At 41.8% G+C, this 15637-nt stretch overlaps 1 long non-coding RNA gene across 2 annotated transcripts in view; it reads left to right on the forward strand.

Moving 5' to 3' along the window:
• Window positions 1–7360: 7360 nt before the first annotated feature.
• Window positions 7361–15637, forward strand: part of LOC135188105 (uncharacterized) — a 93425-nt gene continuing 85148 nt past the window's right edge. The window contains exon 1 of one of the 2 annotated variants that reach the window (XR_010307563.1): window positions 7361–7879. This is a non-coding gene — a long non-coding RNA (uncharacterized LOC135188105). The remainder of the gene's footprint in view (window positions 7880–15637) is intronic. The other variant, XR_010307562.1, reaches the window with a different exon arrangement.

Genomic DNA, 15637 nt, shown 5'->3' on the forward strand with positions numbered 1-15637 from the left:
TTTCATGTGGTTGGTTGGTCTGGTCAGGTTCACCAGCATGGATTTGATACTGGATTTGATTCTTAAAATGTGTAGTGGTGGGATTTTAGCAGGCTTTAAAAGCCAGAGGCATTTATAATGGCATTTGCCATTGGAATGGGCTACCCAGGGAGGTGGTGGAGTCACCGTCCCTGGAGGTGTTCAAGAAAAGCCTGGATGAGGCACTTGGTGCCATGGTCTAGTTGATTGGCCAGGGCTGGGTGCTAGGTTGGACTGGATGATCTTGGAGGTCTCTTCCAACCTGGCTGATTCTATGAAAGATTAAGTTAGATTCTAAGCAAGTTTCACAATCTTACTTCTGATCGTTACCCAATAATTAGTTTGGGTTTAAATGTGTGGTAAGGGGAAAGATAGAGAATTTCTACTACTGATGAAAAGGCTTGACAGATTCTTGATTTTTTTATGCATTTATCATCTTTCTCATAAACTTAAATAACCAGTTTGCATGTAACACATTCTCAGTGTTCGACTACGGATCAGTCTCCAGACAGCATTGAAGGTTCTTAACTGGCCACCAAAGGTAGTGCCTAGTTAATGTGTACATACTTGTCCTTTGGTCTCTTTTTCCATCACCTTAATAGCACTTTTCCTTCCTCTCTGTTTGCTCTATGAAAAACTGATAGAGACTATTTTTGTAGCCTCTCAGCCTCCTTGTTACCTGGCTGTGTGTATTGAACCTCTTCTAGTCACCTCTTGTGAGATGGTCTCCATCCATATAATCATTCTCATAGCTCAGTTCTGCATCTGCCTACATAATTTGCCTTTCAGTGTCCAGACCTGTGCCCATCCAAATGAGCTTTCGTCAGTGCTGCTGACTTGCTGTTCCTTGTATTGCTCTCTTCAGGCACCATGGGTGGAGATTCATGGGCTTTCTTGCCTGAAGTGCAAGGAACACTTTGGGGCTTGCTGCCAGCTGGACAATACTGCCATCCCCATCCCACATTCTGCCACTGTCCCCGTGCTGGAATCTATCAGCACTATTTTAGGGGTAATATCTTTGCTCCTGATCCCATTCTCACTGCATAGCAGGCCACTTCTGTTCTTGTTCTCCTTTTATTTATACTGTTAAAAAGCCTTTTACTCCTTAATGTCCTTTGGCAAAGCCTAACTCAGCTTGACTTTTGAGCAGTTTTCTACTTTGGCAAAGCCTAACTCAGCTTGACTTTTGAGCAGTTTTCTACTTACTTTCAATATGCTTTTATCAATCCTTCAGGTTGTAACTCTTCCTTCACACTCCCCCAGAGCTATAGATTCAGGCTGATTTTGTACCTTTGGTTTAAAGCAGTTAATTCTGTACTACATTTACATTCCCTGATGACACTAATATGTCCTCTCTTCTCAGACCGAGCTCTTTTAGGTTAAAAAGTCTTACATCTTCATCTATTTTGCTCTCTGATTAAATGGCACTGGTGTTTTGACCAGTCTTATTTCCTGTTACCATCTCTTCAACAGCAATAAAAAGCCACTTTAAAATATCCTTGCCTCCTCTTATTGCTCATGACAGTTGCTGGTCACTCTAAATACCAATTCAATTGTTGGCTATAGATTTTTTTTTTCCCTGTCAAAATAATTATCTAAATCACTGTGCATATCCCATTTTAATTTAGAAGACTTCTGATTATTCCTAATTTTGTCCAAACACTCACTATCATACCCTGTGCTGATTTTAACCAGTGGTTTCCCTCACTTATCAAAAATATTCTTTTGTCATGATACTTTTCTCCTTTATCATAATTTCTGCACAACTGATGGTCTATCACTGGTTTCCTCTCTCAGTGGAGTGAACCTGAGGAGCTGGAGATGGGTAGGTTCAGACTGGACATGAGGAGGAAGTTCTTTACCATGAGAGTGGTGAGATCCTGGAATAGGTTGCCCAGGGAGGTGGTTGAGGCCCCATCCATGGAGGTGTTTAAGGCTAGGCTGGATGAGGCTGTGGCCAGCCTGATCGAGGCTAGGGTGTCCCTGCCCATGGCAGGGGGGTTGGAATGAGATGATCCTTGTGGTCCATTCCAAACCTGACTGATTCTATGTTCTAGCTTGTAGGGAAGTGGAAGAGGCCAAAAGAAGGAGATGAAAGTGTCATCAACTATTCCACAAATTTCTCCATTCAGATCTGCTAGGAGCCTAGCAGTTGGCAGATTATACATACTGGGTCTACTGGAGTTTGTCCCACTAGAACAATTTAGGGTAATCATGTGGCTCTGAGATTCTGTGGTCATTCTTGAGGTAAGCAGAAGATCACTTCATTTTTTTGAGGCAAAAGAACAAGAAGAAAATGTTCCAGAATTCACAGTTCCACTTAAGGAAGGAAATGCACAACAAAGTCTCTTCACACTTATCATAGCTCTGATTTTATCCAAAGTGCATTTAAGTTTCTTAAAGTAAATATCCAGAGGTCAGAACGCATTCTGGCTGCTGCTTTTGCATGTGTTTATGGATGCTTTCTTTTCAAATTAAGCTGACATCTTGATGGGTAGCAGATGTCTGATATCAGTATGGTACATATGGGATCATTCATGTGCCAGACCAAATCATCAGATGTTTTCTAAGAGATCTAGGAAAGAAACAAGGAACAGCGCAAGGAGGGGGCAATACCCTCAGTAAGTTCCTACCTTTGTTAAGGCTGACTAAAGTGCATGATTCCAATCAGAGATTCAATGAGAGCTGCAATTCAAAGAAGAATTCATTGTTCAAGCTCACTAATTTCTGCCAAGACTTGATTCTGCCTTTTTTTTTCTTTCCTTTTTCTTCTCCCCCTCCCCCCCGCCCAATAGTTGCAATGACTCAGATGTCTAAAATGATGCATAAATATAAAAGCCAGTGGGAAGTTATCTCTAAACCAGGCTATACAGGGAGATAAAGACTTGTCCCTTCGATCAGACATTTATGTATTTCTGCAAGGTATTCTCCTGCAAATCCTGGGAAAAGGGCACACAGAAGCTCTGCTTTGTGCTAGGGACTTTGAACTCTTCACTGACTTCAGGAATCATGAAGGGGCTTAAGACAAGGTGAGACTGGGCACCAAAGCTCTGAGAAAGCATGGAACAAAGGTGACTTCTTTACAGCCAAGCAAACTAAAACCCACTTGGAAATCTGGCATTTTGTTTATAGTCATCTCTCTGCCTTGGCTCAGAAAGAAGTGCCTCAGAGCTGATGAGTGAAAAAAATGAATGGGCCAGCGCAGTGTGTGTGAAGGTTACACTAAACTGCCCCGCAGGGCCCAGCCATCACTCATGCAATATCATATACACCTTACCTCTAGTTATTGCCAGCATGCAGAGAAAATCACTCACTAAAAGAGACAGCTAATGAAATGGACTTTAGAAAGGGCTGAAGGGAATTCCTGGAAGCAGTTCTGTGGTAGTAGGGATATTTTTATCGCTAGTACAATTGGAGTTCCTCAAGTTATGGAGACCTTAGCCCACACTACATGCAGATGAATTATCTGTTTGCCTATCGTAATCAGAAACTGGCTGCACATGCACTGAAGAAAGAAAAGCTCAGCTCTGCTTGAGTGTACAGTATAAATTAGTATCTGTGCCTTATATTACGTTTAAAACCCATCAGCTGAGTTTTACTGCAGTGTCACAGCCATTGTGAAAACATAACCAAGCGCAAAAAGACAGCGATCAGAAGTAAATGCCTTCTTCACAGTCCTTTATGCTTTTTTATGCACGTAGGAAAACAAGATCCATGCTTCACAAAGTCCTGTGGGTTATTACCATGTGTTAAATTGTGATCTGCAAACACAAGCTGCTCTTAAACAAGAACAAAAAAGAAAAAGCAGATGGTTTCTTTTAACGTCATGTGAAACTTTTCTTGAACACAAGCTTCTGCTTTCTCTTATCCAGCTGGCAATTCCCACATGGAAATGATCTGATTTTATCATTTCAGGAGCCACATAAGACCCTCTCTATTACAAAAAGGCACATTACCCTTAAAGAGAGAGGCACAAAGAATGCAAAGTGCTTTACAATAAAGCTGCTGAAAATATTATTTCCTCCATTGGCTAGTTGAAAATCTGTCCAGAGCTAATGGAAAAAGGAAAGAGAGAGTGGGAGGATGTGAGGAAATAAATACCTGTGCCTTGAGATGCTTCACTGTCAGAACTTTTGTGACTAAGACACTCCTTTAAAACTCTGTCTCACTGACACTGACAGACTGGCAGCTACATGCCTGCCTGCACTCAGTGGGGCTGCCTAGGGGATGACGACTGCAGGTGCAAAGCAGCAATCTGCCGCTTTAGTGAGACAGAGCATCACTTTCCTGCAGTTCCCACACCTCACACCTGAGCCTGCAAGGCAGCAGGATCAAAGCCAGCAGAAATGTTTGTTTTCTGCAGGAAAATGTGTGTGCCTGTGTCAGGAGGATCCCCAGCTGAATGCAGACCGGGGAGGTAATTATTCTTGATGGGTCCCCAGAGATTTTTGTTGTGCTGATTGGTGGGGTTTTTTTTACCCCTCTGCCCCAGCATTCTTTAGATCTGAGCTATACATATACATTTTGTGGCAAGGAAAGAATGTTTCTTAAGGAAAAAAATAATGCATACTCAACCAGGCAATGAGTTGGAAGATTTAATGTTAGGAACTTACTTGATTCAAGGCAGAAATAGAAAACCTGAGATTTGCCACTCCATTAGTTGACAGCAATACCTGCACTTTTGTGTTCTCTGTGCTACCTCTTTTTTAGACAGCAGGTGTGAAACTAAACAGAGTTTCACAGAAATTTCTATTACCTCTGCTTGATCTATGCTCACTCTTAATAGATGCATTCTCATAGCTTCAATGCAAGCCTGTTACCAAAAGGGCCAGTAGCAGCAAGACAGAAAAAACAGTGCATAATTGTTGCAGGGTGATAATCATTAGCCAGGACCCACAGAAGTGGTTTTAATTCTCTCAGGTTTCAACTACTAGCACACACCTATTTATTTCTTCACTTTGCTTTCATCTTTTATTTTTAACTCAGGTGTAATATCCTTGACTCAGCTGAAACATTTCCTGATGTTCCTCAGTGAGGAGAGCACAGAGATGTGATGTTAACTGTGCAATATGAGACATTTTAATGCTTGTTCCAAACAGAAAGTGACGTCTCTGTATCCCAGATATCAGCTCTTCACTCTCCTTCTGCATGCAGTCTTTTACTGAAACACTGAATTGGAGATAAATCATAAATTACAACTTTAACAGAGGACCAAGAGACACAGAACCACTGCAAATTGACCACAGAGGCCCCAGAGTAATGGAACCTTTGTACTGTGCTGGGAGCCACAGGTGAAGGCTCCAGGGTAGGAGTTTGAGCATCTCCATCTAGATCATTCCAGCAAGGCTGTTCATCATGTTTCTTTAAAGGTCTTTCTATAAACTCATGTTTGGCAAGCAAATAGGCTCTGGAATAGCACACAGGAAGAAATGATTTGTCTGGATCTAAATTTCTGGGGAGATAAAGGATTTTCATAATTCTATTATTTATCCCTTTCAATGGATTTTTTTCCCTGGGGATGCTGAGGAACAGAAGAAAGCACAGAAATGATTGGTGTTTCTTTAGTAAATATGAGATTGAGACCTGATCCAGAAAGCTATTAATCCAGTGGTTAGAATCCAAGCTTCTGCATTCAGTTCCCTCTTTTGCTTATTTGCCATACCAAACATAATAATACAAATATCTAAATAGATAGCTAGATAGATAAATGAATGAACCATCAGGCTGTTGGCTTTCCCAGCAAACACTGTCTGCACTTCTTTCTGTATCTGTTCCACTTTGTGTTTTTCAATTTGCCATTCTGTTTTGGTTCCTCACACCCTAATTGTTCTTCTTTATATACCAAAACTGAACTACTAACTGACAGCCCTCTAATTAATTTTAAAGCTTTCTTTATGAGCTGATAAAATCCAGGATATGGACTAATTTAGGGGCCAATAAGCAAGACATTTTAGGGAGTTTCAACTAGCACTTACACTTTATCCTCTCAGTGTTTAATCTATATCTCTTTAGAGCCAATATATTCAACAAGAAGTGGCACTAGTATAATAACATCACTTGGGAATCAAATATTAATGCTTTTCTAAATGTTTATTATGCTGTTAAATTAAAATATTTTCATGCATGGGCAGAACAGATTAGTTCTGTTCTGCAAAAGAAATGGCATTAAATCAAGTATTGGCCATTTAGCAACAAATTCATTATTCTCTCTTCTCTCCTAATTTCCTAAAACTGAAAGAAAAAGCACAGGAAAAAAAAAAAAAACAAACCCACAAACCAGAACTAGAGAAAGTGAACTCACAGTGACAAGGGATGATATGTGTTCCAGTTTTGGAGTTATCAAAGTTCTGAACACATCAATTGTGTCTTGTGGTGGTACTTATCTTGCTTTACTAACCTTGTGTTTGCTCAGAAGTTTCTTTACTTACCTCCATATGTGGCAATTTTTATCCTGGAAGATGATCATTTACTCTGAATAAATGCCTGGACAGGGGTGACCTCATTGCTGTCTACAACTACCTGGAGGGAAGCTGTAGCCAGGTGGGGTTGGTCTCCTCTCCCAGGCAGCCAGCAACAGAACAAGGGGACACAGTCTCAAGTTGTGCCAGGGGAGGTATAGGCTGGATATTAGGAGGAAGTTCTTGCCAGAGAGAGTGATTGGCATTGGAATGGGCTGCCCAGGGAGGTGATGGAGTTGCTGTCCCTGGAGGTGTTGAAGAAAAGCTTGGATGAGTCACTTAGTGCCACGGTTTAGTTGATTGGCCAGAGCTGGATGATAGGTTGGACTGGATGATCTTGGCAGTCTCTTCCAACCTGATTGATTCTATGAATACCCAAATTCCAGAATCTTTCATCCTTCAGGCACCTTCTGTTCAGTCAAACAAAAGAATTTGCTCTCAAGAACCTGGCAAATGCCTCCGAAGAAATTCTGGCAACACATTGTGGGCTCTACTGTCTCATTTCCAGTTCTAGCCTCTTTCGTGTGCTTTGCACACCCCAAGGTGTTGAACACATGTTTTCATGTCAATGGATCTGTTTTACAGCATTTCTGGTATTCTTGCTTGTTTAATTTCCACTTGGTGGTTAAGCACTGGGGTCAGAGCTCCACAGAGCAACCAGGGGAAGAATGACTCAGAATTGTTCTCTCTACTGTCCTGCAAATATGCACTAAATATTTAGCTCTAAATAAATGGCAGAACATGGCTGGGTGAGGGGGGTGGGATTATATTCTCTGTAAGTATTAGTCTGTCTGTGAGGAGTGAGTGCTTAAGATCTATGACTTTTTTAACAAAGCTGTTTGGAAACCTTTTGATAAAACAGTTTGCAGAGAGAAATAAGGACCTAGTGTGGCCACGTTCATCAAGGAAGAAACCCTTTAGTGCCCAGGTGAGGCATCAGGTCATTAGCTGATGGCAGTGGGAGGATCAGCTGACAACTTTTCAGACTTCAGAGAAAACACCTGGGAGAAATTCCTTTCAAACAGCCATGTGGAAAGCTTTAGTTAAAAGTTTGAATCTGCAGAGATGCCAAAGCAAACCTGTTGCAAGACCTTTACTCACAGGTCATTGAGCCGTGCTTACTCCGCTATTCAAGGAACTTCCTCGTTTCACTGAAAAAACAAGCATTAAAACAAACAAGCAAACACGCACACACACAAATCAGCATCAACTTAGGGACTTGTATCAGCTTAACCACTTGCACCTGGGAAAGCTTTGTGGTGTTGACCACACCTTCTTCAGCAAATAGAGAGGAGTGCATTTGCCGTCTCCTTCCCGGAGCAACCCGGCTGGAGCATGGAGGCTGTGCTACAGAGCCCAGACAAAAGACGACATCTCTTACCTGGCAGTCCTTGCTTATTCTGGTAGGTGTCTGCTTTCTCTTACTTACAGAGATCTCAAATAGATTAAGTGTTTTGAGAAAGAAAGGAATTCTCAGCATGTGTTGGAAAAGAAGCTTTGTTGTCTGGTTTGCCTTGGTGCTGGTCTGGAGGGAGCTGCTGTGTTCTCCTGGTTTGTTTGCAGCTGATTTTTTTGCCGAGGACTTTCCCATTTGTTTTAAATCTGCCTAGATGGCTAACAGCTTTTTTCCCCTCAATCTCACAGGCCAGCACTCTGTGATTCACTCCATGCTCCCTAGCCGAATGTGTGAACCCTGGATGGCATTTCACTGTATTTTTGGCTTTGCAGTGAAGGGAAATGTGGGTGTGTGTTGAGGAATGTGGTGAGGACTGCTCTGTGTTTTGTTCTGTAGCACAGGAGCTGTTTCTGCCGAGCAGGGCAGAAGGAAAGTTGTACAAAGAATGACTCAGGATAACGTGAGCTAATGTGTGCTCTTGTTGGAGAGTGGTCTTGGAAAGAGGGATGAAATGTGGGTTTATGCAGTTCAAGGATTTAATTGCATATACACCTCCCAGCCTGTGTTTGTGAAACAAGCTGTTGAAAATAAAAGCCAAGTGGGCAGGATGCTCTTTTGTTTCAGAAAGTAGGAAACTCATTATCTTGCATAAATGGCATTTGGTTAAGTTATAGAATGTAATAGTTTAAAGGTCGGTTATCAGTTAAAATGGGCTAGAAGCATCTGGAAGCATGGTTCTCTTCTGCCTTTATACTCTAACAACCCCCAAGTGTGATGTTTGCTAGCTACTTGTCGTTGCCTCAATGGTTCCATGTTTTATGTACCTCAGCTCCTTCTCAAACTAAATATACTACCTGTATGTGTGAACTCTTTCACAAAAAGTAGAGTAGCACTGAAAGGTAGTTGGCTTGTCTTTTACATTTGGTGTGCTGGGATTTTGGGGCATGGCTGGTTGTGTTCTCAGTGATTTTCCAGATAGTTGTAGCAGAGAATTACTTTCTCTTCTGAGCACAAACTGAACATGTCTCCCTTCTGTGTAAGGCTTAAAAAATTCATGAGAGGGGCTTGCAGCACAAGGTCTTCTCCACAGCTCTGTTCAGCAGGAAAGGGAGGTAATAGGCACATCACATGCTTGTACCCCAACACATCCATCTTTCCAGTTGCTGAGGCAGCTCTTTGGGAGGACACAGAAAGTTACCACCTCCAAAGCCTAAGCACCTTAAAACTCAGCGATGTCTCTTTGTAGCCTCGTGACCTTCAACAGACGGTACTTCTCCGCTAAATGCCTCCAGGTGTGGACTGGGCTTGTGCTACTCTGCATACCCACCTGCTAAATGCTACTCTCTTTAGTCCAGAGACTCCAGATGTCTCCTGTCCCACATCCCAGGCAATTCACTCTGCTTTTCACTTATTCTGCATGGCAGATTACTAGGTGTTCCCTCCTAAAGCCAGCCCTGCTTTCAAGACCTAAAGACCCTTTCCTACGTTACTCTCCTCTTGGTCTAATATCTGTTTACTCTCTTATGCTTCAGGTCATTTTCTGTAGTAAAATTCAAAGATTATTGTATGAAAATTAATGAGTGACAATAAATAAATTGCATTTTAGTAAAATGCCACAACAGGGTTAGGCCTCAGTACCTGGGTTGGGTTTTGTTTGGTTTGGAGGTTGTGGTTTTGTTGTGTTTGGGTTGTGAGTTTGTTTGTTTTTTTTTTGGGGGGGGGGGAGTTTTCTTTTGATGTTTTGTTTGTTTAAAAGAATAAAAATTGGCAGCTTTGTTTTAAATTCCTATTTTCACACAGCACACAGCCTGCAATTTACCATCAAATGGAGGAGGCTAGGACAAGGAAACTCACAAAAATACTGATCTAGTGCAAAGCATTTTGAGATGGCACAGATTAGATGAATTAAAAGCACTGTTTTACAGGCAAGCAAGACCAGCATCTCATAGGCATCACAGGTGCACTGCTAATAAAAGGAGGAGACAACACTCAGAAAATCCTCTCTGCTTGAATATTTCAAGCAAACCCTCCCCAGGTGTAATTTGGTAGTTGTCATAGTGCATCTCAATAAATCACATCACTGTTTAAGGGTGAAGCCATCATCTCTGAATAATCCCCTCTTTTAGGCACAAACCTTTGTGAAAAATTCAGCTTCTCAGTGCTGCCTCTTTAAATGTGCAATTAAAATTATGATCTCTCAGTGGCTACTTTGCCAGGTGATGTTGATTGTTGTTTTTTTCAAGCACTTACTTTATGACTCTGTGCCATGAGTTGTTTGCAACAGGTCTTCATTAAGAGAATCTCAAAGAGGTTTGAGCACCAATTATGATGTAGATTAGCAGCACTCCGTGCTGAAATTGTTGAGAGCTTGGCACCGAGAGCACATTTCTAGAAGTCCCTTTTCATATAAAGTGACTTGAAAAACAATGAATAGGGACAGATAGGGGAGAGAGAGAAGAACAGAAGCCAGGAGATGAGCAAGACAGAACAGGGAAAACAACTTGTGTGTATTTTAGTGTCATTATTCATATTTTCTTCCATTTTGGAGACTGATTGCTCTGAGAATTCAATCCTGTTACCAGCTTCTTTATCAATATTGTCTTCAGAACTACAGCCCATTGGAAGAGCTGTTTAAAATAAAGTTGTTTGAAGGTGATTCTGCTTCCCTCCCAGCACAAAGTGCTGCCTGTAGCAATGACAATAATCCAGGAGGATCATGTTTTCAAATGGAAAGCAGTAAACTGTCAGCATAAGATTTAAATCCTGATGAGTGAGCCCTGTAAGTTTTGCACTGCTGTATCTGGACGCTGACAAGTGGCACTGACATCTCCTCAACCTCTGCAGGGGCAAACAGCAAAGTCATATGTAGGGCTCAGCAGGAAATCCTTCTTTGGAGAACTATTACCAAACCTTCCTTCCTTCTGGAAGCAACACTGCCCATGCCATAGTGGAGAAGGCTGCCTACTGAGTGGGACTGCCTTTATATACATGTTTTATGAGCTGGTTTTGAGACTGGATGGAGTGGGGTTTTTTCCCTGGTTTGCTGCATTCTTGTACCCTTCATGGATAGTGCAGAACATCCTTGCTAAGGGTGGTACTTCTGAAAATCTAGTAAATGAAAATATTTAACATCTTCTTTCCCTCCAAAGTGCTATGTGTGTCTCTTCAAAGAAAGCCTGGCATTCCTCGGCCACTGGCATTCCTCGGCCACTGGCATTCCAGATCTGAACATAAAACATCCAATATTCAAAGAGGATCTGCAGCTTCTCATTAGCTCTCTAGCTCAAACTATTGCATGAATATGGACTGCACTGACTTTCTGCCTTCAAGGTCACCATAACCAGTTACAAAATTGTTTTGCTACTGTAGGAGTGCCTAGGGCTAGGGGGAGACAGCAGTTCCTTCTTCAACGTAAGATCAGTTCTTGGGGCACTTTCTTGGATATATTTCTACAGGGAAAAAAAATTGCTTCTGGCCCCTCCTATTCATATGCCTGGAGACAGAAAAGCAAGCAAGCAACACTGAGTAAATGGCTTGTACAAACACAGCCTTGAGAATTTTGAAGCAGGAAAGTAAAGAGCAGGGAAAGCTGTGCACTGTCTGTAGCAGGCACCTTCGGATGCCCAAAGCATGCACTCAAAGCAAGTGTCTGGTAACTTTTTCAAATAGGTTTGCACTCCTGAGCATCTTCCATGTGCTTTATCTTTCTCTCTCTTCCCAAGATTAACACAGTCTTGAGCTGCACCAGAGAAGGTTTAGGCTGGATGTTAGGAAGAGGTTCTTCACAGAGAGAATGATTTGCCGTTGGAATGAGCTGCCCAGGGAGGTGGTGGAGTCACCATCCCTGGAATTGCTTTAGAAGAGACTGAATATGGCACTTGATGCCATTATTTAGTTGATGAGATAATGTTGGGTGATATGTTGGACTTGATGATCTCAAAGGTCTTTTCCAACCTGATTGGTTCTGTGATATGCCAGGCTTTGACAGTTCTAATTGCAGCATCATCCCAGGTCCACATCAGAGCTTGTCTCAATGAAAGGCACAGAGCCTGCAAGTAGGGGAGTGCACAGTCCAAATCCTGCATTTCCAAATGGGAAGCAAATGTTTGAATTATGGATCACAATTAACTACTAATTGGCTATAATGTAAGCCCCTTCTGAATGGACATGGTCAATATTGAAACAAATGGGCGATTATTTTTCAGACCTGAATGCTAGTCACTTAAAATGAAAAGCTAATTTCAGCCTGTGAGGCAAGCTCTATATTTTAATCAAGTGTGACAGATCAAGAGCAATAAATGAGCTCTTAAGGTGAGGGGATATTTATTTCCCTGTTGTAGATTTATATGTGATAAGTTATATTGTCCAGAGCAAATAAAATTAAAATGTAGCTTTGATTTAGATCTCGATCAAGTTGCAGCAGAAAACCTGACTAAAAGCACCACAATAGAGACCACACTTTGAGCAGAACAAGCCATGCTGTTAGGAAAGCTTTCCTAGATTATTATTTTTTTTAATATTAAACAATTTTGCTGTTAAAGGAGTGCTTAGTCTGCTATAACATAATTAATTCAATACTTCACTAAAAGCCATAAAGAGCTGGGATTTTACTGTGGCAGCATTTTACTCTGCAGCTGTCCTGCAGAGCATTCTCAGAACTCAAATATCGAAATAATGTCTTAGAAATTATTTGATGAAGGCCTTTTATTGCTACAATAAAAATCATAGAATGGTTTAGGTGGGAAGGGACTTCAAAGATCATCCAGTTCCAATCCCCCACCATAGGCAGGGACATCTTCCTCTAGAACAGGTCACTCAAGGCCTCATCCGAGCTGGCCTTGAACATCTCCAGGGAGGGAGCAACCACAACCTCCCTGGGCAACCTGTGTCAGTGTCTCACCACCCTCACTGTAAAGAACCCTTTCCCAACATCTGCTTTGAATCTCCCCTCTTCCATTTTAAACCCATTACTCTTCATCCTATCATTACAAGACCTTAAAAAAAGATCTGGTGTTCCCTTTTGTTGGAGGCACATCTTCATCTTCATTAAATGTAACTGGTTTTGTTAGAGTGAGGAGGAGGCAGTGTTTATAGTTGATGAGTGGTTTGAGGGTTTTTCCCCCCCTATTTTCAAAGTGTTGAGTTAAAATTCTAGTATTGTTCTTTCAAGTATTGGCTAACATTGATTCTTAAAATCAAAGCAATTAAATGAAGTTCAGGATGATGTTTTCTAATAAATCAAACTTCTTAAATCAAGCATTGTATATAATTTATACATGTAATGCACTGGCGAACTCATTTCTCTTCTGTCTCAGGCTCTGTATAAATAAATGATACTTTTTAATGTTTCAGCACAACCAGTAGAGCTGATGTTGCTCTGAACAACTTACTTTGCTGGTTAGATAAGAGAAAAATATGTCCACATTTGGCATATGGAAAGGGTTTATGAAACTTGTAGATTATAGAAGGTTATGTTGAAAACAATAGAATATACTCTCAGCACTGGTCAGGTCACACTTTGAATCCTGTGTCCAGGTCTGGGCTCCTCAATTCAAGAGAGAGGTTGAGGTACTGGAAGGTGTCTAGAGAAGGCAAACGAAGCTGATGAGAGACCTGGAGCACAGCCCTGTGAGGAGAGGCTGAGGGAGCTGGGGGTGTGCAGCCTGGAGGGGCTCAGGGGTGACCTCATTGCTGTCTGCAGCTACCTGAAGGGAGGCTGTAGCCAGGTGGAGTTGATCTCTTCTGCCAAACATCCAGCAACAGAACAAGGGGACACAGTCTGAAGTTGTGTCGGGGAGGTACAGGCTGGATGTTAGGAGGAAGTTGTTGGCAGAGAGAGTGTTTGGCATTGGAATGGGCTGCCCAGGGAGGTGGTGGAGTCACCATCCCTAGAGGTGTTCAAGAAAAGTCTGGATGAGGCACTTAGTGCCATGGTCTGGTTGATTGTCTAGGGCTGGTTGCTAGGTTGGACTGGATGAGCTTGAAGGTTTCTTCCAACCTGCTTGATTCTATCATTCTAAATATCATAAAACCCAAGATCCATGTAGAGCAATCCTCACAGAACTGGGTTTTCAGGACCTTTGAGCCATCAGAACTACACCATCATTACCAATGGGTTCTTATCTTTATCTATTGGTTAAAAGCATTTTCTTTTTTCCATCTCCTTTTCATATCCTTCCTTGTTTTTTATCACCAGGCATATCCATTCACTCACCTGTGAATGCTTCTTACATAAGCACTCACACATGCACACACCAGGCACTTTTAAAACTTAGCCCTTTGGAGAAGGGAAGGGGAAAAAAATAGAAAGGGAGCTAAGATTAAAGGGTTAGTTTAAAAGCACAAGTTAGGAAAGATCATGTTGGACCACATACATTGGCAGGCACTCACTTCCAGATGCAAATATTCATGACTCTCTGTACCCAAACTTTTGTTTTGGTGGGAAGGTGATGGACCAGCCTGCAGTGTAATCCTTCTGCTGTCTTCCTAAGAGGTCTATTCAGCAGTCACCAAGTAACCCTTGAAGAGTGTTTTGCTGAAGGCAGCACCCTGTACTGGAGAGTGGCATCTCGCTGTGACACTGAGGTTTCCTGCTAATACTTGAGAAATTAAGAGGGAGTTAAACAAATGCTGGATCAGAGTCAGGTTACACTTGTGGCCCTTCCTTTTGATACTGTGTCTGTCTTCTCCAGGGCCTGTGATGCGGTAGTAAACTGTGAAGCACCCTCAAGATCAAGGCTGATGTTAGAATCAGCACTAACTTCAGAATAGCATTCCTGGGAAGAAATGCCCCAGATTCACAAGAAGTCATTTTACCATTCATATACCTATTAAAAATGTCTTTGCTGGCAAACTTCAAGTGGAATTATTACCAATCATCTCAATGAACCTTTTTTGTTCAGAGAATTAATCACCTCCCCCTCCTCACTCCCATGAAACCCTTACAGAGTCCTTCATTTGTTCCTGTCAGAATCTTTTAGCTTCCTCAGCTGCAGGAAAGTAAAAAGACCTGAGCCCTACATGAGTCAGTAAAAACTAAACTGATGTTCCCCTCATACAGCCAGTGAAACACTTTCAGTGATTTTTAGATTGTTAGCAATTCTTTTTCCACATCTAAGTTTGCCACGAGCAAATGGAGGATGCATTGATTTCCATACTGCTAAAAACTTGTGAGCTGCTCAGGGAAAGCACCATATTTCTAGTCTCATTTTCCTAACTGAGACTACAACTCAGTAAATAATAATAGTGTGGCAAATGTCCTCACTCTTTATTAGGTAGTAAAGGTGTATTCATACTGCTAACGGTTCAATGTCTATACTGGATGGTTCACGTTGTGTTTTGGAGACTCTCTCTTGCCTAAAGCTGCAAGTTCATCTCAAGTGCTCTGGCTCAGTCACTTGATAGTTTTCTGTAAGGGAAAGATGATTGCTCTCATCCCATCCAGCTTTCCAGATACCTGTGCTGGCTTCATTTTTATTTACTGTTTCCCCCTTTCAAGTAGTTCTTAAATCAGCCATCAGACTCAAAAGGCTTCAGTCTTAGATTCCAGTCCCGCAGCCTGTACAGTCTCTCTCTCTTCTTCTTCAGTCAGGCCACCCATCAGCAGGAGTGGAAAGCTGCTCGTAAGCAAAGGTGCTTTTTTTGTCACATACCTCAGCAGCCAGCACTCGACAGATGGAAGATAAAAAAGAAGCATGTTGGCTGCCGGAGGCGCATCTTAATTTGTCGCTCAGCTCAGTTTGTTTCACTTTTACTGGTTCACTGA

Source organism: Pogoniulus pusillus, chromosome 29 (assembly GCF_015220805.1).
Source record: "Pogoniulus pusillus isolate bPogPus1 chromosome 29, bPogPus1.pri, whole genome shotgun sequence".
Taxonomy (NCBI): domain Eukaryota; kingdom Metazoa; phylum Chordata; class Aves; order Piciformes; family Lybiidae; genus Pogoniulus; species Pogoniulus pusillus.